We start from the raw sequence: 6,000 nt of genomic DNA, 5'->3' as shown, positions 1-6,000 counted from the left end.
CGTACCCAGGGATGGCACAGCTGCTACCGACGCCAAGTTTTGTGGGGCCTACGTCCATCAGGGTTTCCGCCAGCACCTACCAGCTCCAACACCCACTTCTTCTCCTCCGCCTCCTCCTCCACTTCCACCTTCGAATTATCCGCGTGCAGCACCAGTCAGCCATCAGTCGGTAGCTGGAAGCAGTGTAGCACTGCAGTGGGGAAGCGGCAAACGGCAGGGCTGAAGCTAATATGCTTAGGGGACAAACAGCACACCGCCGCAGAGCTTTGGCAGGGAATAAGAGACCAGACTGAGCTGTGGCTCTCACCACTCAACCTAGAACCAGGCATGGTTGTGTCTGATATTGGCTGTAACTTGAGGGTGGCTTTGGAGCTCGGCAAGCTCACACACATCCCATGCCTAGCCCATGTCTTAAACTTAGTGGTTCAGCGGTTTCTCAAAACCTACCCCAATTTGCCTGAGCTACTGGTGAAGGTGCGCAGCGTGTGTGCACATTTCCGCAAGTCATCGAAAGCTTCAGCTGGTCAACGCTGCAGCAGCACTGGAAATTGCCAGCTCACCGGCTGTTGTGTGACATAAGCACGTGCTGGAACTCGACGTTCCACATGTTGGCCAGGCTTTGTGAGCAGCAGAGGGCAGTAGTGGAATAGAAGCTGCAACATGGTCATTGCCTTTTCAGTCAGCTTCTGTTATTCACAAGCAAGGAGTGGGCATGGATGTCTGACCTCTGTGAGGTTTTAAGAAACTTTGAGGAATCAACACAGATGGTGAGCGGCGATAACGCTATTATCAGCGTAACCATCCCAATTCTGTGTCACTAAAACGCTCGCTGCTCACAATTAAGGACGACGCTTTGCATGTAAAAGAGGTGGAAATGGGGGAAGACATAACACAGGATGACAGCCAGACCACCCTTAGTTCATCTTCTCAGCGCAAATTGGACGATGAAGAGGAGGAGGAGCAGGAGATGGTTGCCTCCGCTACAGAGGGTAGTACCCATGGAAGTTTAATTCCATCTGTTCTGCATGGGTGGGCAGAAGAAGAGGATGAGGAGATTGAGAGTCATCCTCCTGATGACGACAGCAAAGTCTTGCCTGTTGCTACTCTGGCACACTCTGGTCAGCTCACCTGCAGGCCCTCACATATAATTTTTTACAGTTTCAGCTCACCTACAGGCCCTTGCATATAGTTTTTTAGAGGGTCAGCTCACCTGCAGGCCCTCACATATAATTTTTTACAGTTTCAGCTCACCTGCAGGCCCTTGCATATAGTTTTTTAGAGGGTCAGCTCACCTGCAGGCCCTCGCATATAATGTTTTACAGGGTCAGCTCACCTATAGGCCCTCGCATATAATGTTTTACAGGGTTAGCTCACCTACAGGCACACACATATGTTTTACAGGGTCAGCCAACCTATAGGCCCTCGCATATAATTTTTTATAGGGTGAGCTCCCCAGCAGGCCCTCACCTACAATCTTTTACAGGGTCAGCTCACCTACAGGCCCTCACATATAATGTTTTACAAGGTCAGCTCACCTTCAGGCCCTTGCATATAGTTTTTTAGAGGGTCAGCACACTTGCAGGCCCTCGCATATATGGTTTTAAAGGATCAGCTCACCTATAGGCCCTCGCATATAATGTTTTACAGGGTTAGCTCACCTACAGGCCCTCACATATAATGTTTTACAAGGTCAGCTCACCTGCAGGCCCTTGCACATAATGTTTCACAGGGTCATCTCACCAGCAGGCCCTCACCTACAATCTTTTACAGGGTCAGCTCACCTGCAGGCCCTTGCATATAATGTTTTACATGGTCAGCTCACCTGCAGGCCCTCGTATATAATTTGTTAAAGTGGTAGCTCATCTACAGGCCCTCGTATATAATGCTTTATAGTCTCAGCTCACTTGCAGGACCTCGCATATAATGTTTTACAGGGTCAGCTCACCAGCAGACCCTCGCATATAATTTTTCAGAGGTTCAGCTCACCTGTAGGCCCTCACATATAATTTTTTTTAGAGGGTCAGCTCACCAGCAGGCCCTCACCCAAAAGCTTTTACAGGGTCAGCTCACCTGCAGGCCCTCGCATATAATGTTTTACGGGGTCAGCTCACCAGCAGGCCCTCACCTAAAATCTTTTGCAGGGTCAACTCACCTGCAGGCCCTCGCATATAATGTTTTACAGGGTCAGCTCACCTCCAGGCTCTTGCATATAATGTTTTACAAGGTCAGCTCACCTACAGGCCCTCACATATAATTTTTCAAAGGGTCAGCTCACCTGCAGGCCCTCGCGTATTATCTTTTAGAGGGTTAGCTCACCAGCAGGCCCTCACCTAAAATCTTTTACAGGGTCAGCTCACCTGCAGGCCCTCGCGTATTATCTTTTAGAGGGTTAGCTCACCAGCAGGCCCTCACCTAAAATCTTTTACAGGGTCAGCTCACCTGCAGGCCATCGCATATAATGTTTTACAGTGTTAGCTCACCTGTCGGCTCTCGCATATAATGTTTTACAGGGTCAGCTCACCTATACGCCCTTGCATATAATGTTTTATAGGGTCAGCTCACCTGCAGGCCCTCACATATTATTCTTTAGAGGGTCAGCTTACTTGCAGGCCCTCGCTTATAATGTTTTACAGGGTCATCTCACCAGCAGGCCCTCACCTACAATCTTTTACAGGGTCAGCTCACCTGCAGGCCCTCGCTTATAATGTTTTACAGGGTCATCTCACCAGCAGGCCCTCACCTACAATCTTTTACAGGGTCAGCTCACCTGCAGACCCTCGCTTATAATATTTAACAGGGGCAGCTCACCTGCAGGCCCTCGCATATAATGTTTTACATGGTCAGCTCACCTGCAGGCCCTCGCATATAATTTGTTAAAGGGGTAGCTCATCTGCAGGCCCTTACATATAATGCTTTATAGGCTCAGCTCACTTGGAGGCCCTCGCATATAATTTTTTACAGGGTCAGCTCACCTGCAGACCCTCGCATATAATTTTTCAGAGGGTCAGCTCACCTGCAGGCCCACACATATAATGCTTTACAGGGTCAGCTCACCAGCAGGCCGTCACCTAAAATCTTTTGCAGGGTCAGCTCACCTGCAGGCCCTCGCATATAATGATTTACAGGGTCAGCTCACCAGCAGGCCCTCACCTAAAATCTTTTGCAGGGTCAGCTCACCTGCAGGCCCTCGCATATAATGTTTTACAGGATTAGCTCACCTCCAGGCTCTTGCATATAATGTTTTACAAGGTCAGCTCACCTTCAGGCCCTCACATATAATTTTTCAGAGGGTCAGCTCACCTGCAGGCCCTCGCATATAATGTTTTACAGCGTAAGCTCACCAGCAGGCCCTCACCTAAAATCTTTTGCAGGGTCAGCTCACCTGCAGGCCCTCGCATATAATGTTTTACAGGGACAGATCACCTCCAGGCTCTCGCATATAATGTTTTAGAAGGTCAGCTCACCTGTAGGCTCTCGCATATAATGTTTTACAGGGTCAACTCACCTGTAGGTCCTTGCATATAATGTTTTATAGGGTCAGCTCACCTGCAGGCCCTCGCATATAATTCTTTAGAGGGTCAGCTTACTTGCAGGCCCTCGCATATAATGTTTTACAGGGTCAGCTCACCTGCAGGCCCTCGCATATAATGTTTTACAGGTTCAGCTCACTTGCAGGCCCTCACATATAATTTTTTAGAGGGTCAGCTCACCAGTAGGCCCTCACCTAAAATCTTTTACAGGGTCAGCTCACCGACAGGTCCTCGCATATAATGTTTTGCAGGGTCAGCTCACCTGCAGGCCCTCGCATATAATTTTTTTAGAGGGTCAGCTCACCTGCAGGCCCTCGCATATAATGTTTTACAGGGTCAGCTCACATGCAGGTTCTCGCATATAATGTTTTATAGGGTCAGTTCACCTGTAGGCCCTCGCATATAATTTTTTAGAGGGTCAGCTGACCAGCAGGCCATTAATCTTATTTTTTCAAGGGTGTATGATGCCCTCCTTTATGTGTAATAAAGGGTGTATTGGAGTGCTGGTTCCTTGTAATTTTTGGCAGCCCTTTCACTTACTGCATAGGCTTTATGAGTGTAGGAGTCCCACTACCTGAACAATTGTAACGCAATGTGAATGAGGCCCTCCTTTATGTGATATACAGGTTGTATCGGAGTGCCTCTTCCTTGTAACTTTTGGCAGCACTTGCACTTTATATACAAGTATATAGACAGCAAAGAATGTTTCCTAACAATTTTTCCTTTGTCTAAAATCGATTTTATCTTCGGTTTTGTGCGTATTATTGTTAGTCTGTAAAAGTGGCGTACTACTTGGACAACATTCTTCCCAGCAGTGATCTGGGAGTCCAAGATGCATCAAAGCATCCTCCCCATGCTGTTCCCGAACCATTTCGTTGGTGTTTCCTTCAATTTCTGACCTTTTCTTAATAACCAGACACCCTCCCCTCTTCAGATCAGGGGGTGCCTGGTTTAATGCTCTGGTTCTCCAATTGAGTTCCATTGTGCTCGAGTGCTCGGTAGAGCACCCGAGCATCCCAAGATATTTGGCCCGAGTTCCCGAGCACTTTGGGGCTCAATCAATGCTAAAATTCACATTCATTGCGAATTAAGTTTTCCTAAACTTGGACCAAATTCCACTTTGAATGCTTTGCTTCGCTCAACACCAATTCTGAAGATAGGTCATCAATATCGGGTGCCTACTATTTCTTTAGCAGCACCAACAGTAAAATGAAGTGTTACACAGTGCCCACTGAAAATTGCAGTGCCCCCCATTTTATTATTTTTATTCTTCTACAGAACACAAGGGCCTAGCATGCCCCTTTGGCCATCTCCTCATATTTTGTTCTCCATCGGTGCAGTTTTACTGTTGCAGGGAGCCCCATACAGTTTTTCCCACCCAGTAAGAAAGTAAGAAAATGGGCCCAACAATGGTGTCCTCCCTCTCCCCCAGGGCTTGCAATTGCATGTTATCTTACCCTAATAATTTCAATGGGCTATTTAATTAATGTATGAATGTGTCTTCCAGAATGAGAAACACTCTGACTAAAACGTGTGGTTCTTGAATTGGGAATCATTAAGAGCTTTGTCTCTCAGCTATAAATATGAACGTAGAAGTGACTGTCAATCTGCAATAAATTGCAGCTGCTAAAATAAAATGTATGTAGATTGCAGTCTTGTGTTTCACTCATACACTCATATAGTCACATACCTGTCTGTAAATTAACAAACATACCATAGATATGACTATAGCAATAACAACCACCTCAACCATGTTTATTTGAACAATGTAAGGCTACTTTCACACTAGCGTTCGGAGCGGATCCGTCTGATGAAACATCAGACGGATCCGCTCCTATAATGCAGACGTTTGTATCCGTTCAGAACGGATCCGTCTGCATTATAACTTAGAAAAATTTCTAAGTGTGAAAGTAGCCTGAACGGATCCGTTCAGACTTTACATTGAAAGTCAATGGGGGCGGATCCGTTTAAAGATTAAGCCATATAGTGTCATCTTCAAACGGATCCGTCCCCATTGACTTACATTGTAAGTCTGGACGGATCCGCTTGCCTCCGCACGGCCAGGCGGACACCCGAACTCTGCAAGCAGCGTTCAGGTGTTTGCTCGCTGAGCGGAGCGGAGGCTGAACGCTGCCAGACTGATGCATTCTGAGCGGATCCGCGTCCACTCAGAATGCATTAGGGCTGGACGGCTGCATTCGGGGCCGCTTGTGAGCCCCTTCAAACGGGCTCACGAGCGGACACCCGAACGCAGGTGTGAAAGTAGCCTAAGGGAGGCATTTCATACTGCTACATTCTAGTTACATTCTTGAAGCAAAAATAACTAAATTAATTTTAAAAATCTTTTTAATTCCTCATCCAAATTGAGTTCCATAAATCATCTGTAGTCAAAATATAAATACCTTCCCTGAACAGTCTGTATTTTTCTCACTCTCATTACTAAAAATGACTATTCTTGTCAGCAATATGA

The sequence above is a fragment of the Bufo bufo genome, chromosome 2 (genome assembly GCF_905171765.1).
Source record: "Bufo bufo chromosome 2, aBufBuf1.1, whole genome shotgun sequence".
Classification (NCBI taxonomy): Eukaryota; Metazoa; Chordata; class Amphibia; order Anura; family Bufonidae; genus Bufo; species Bufo bufo.
The sequence above is the reverse complement of the archived record's forward strand: the minus strand, read 5'-3'. Positions refer to the sequence as shown.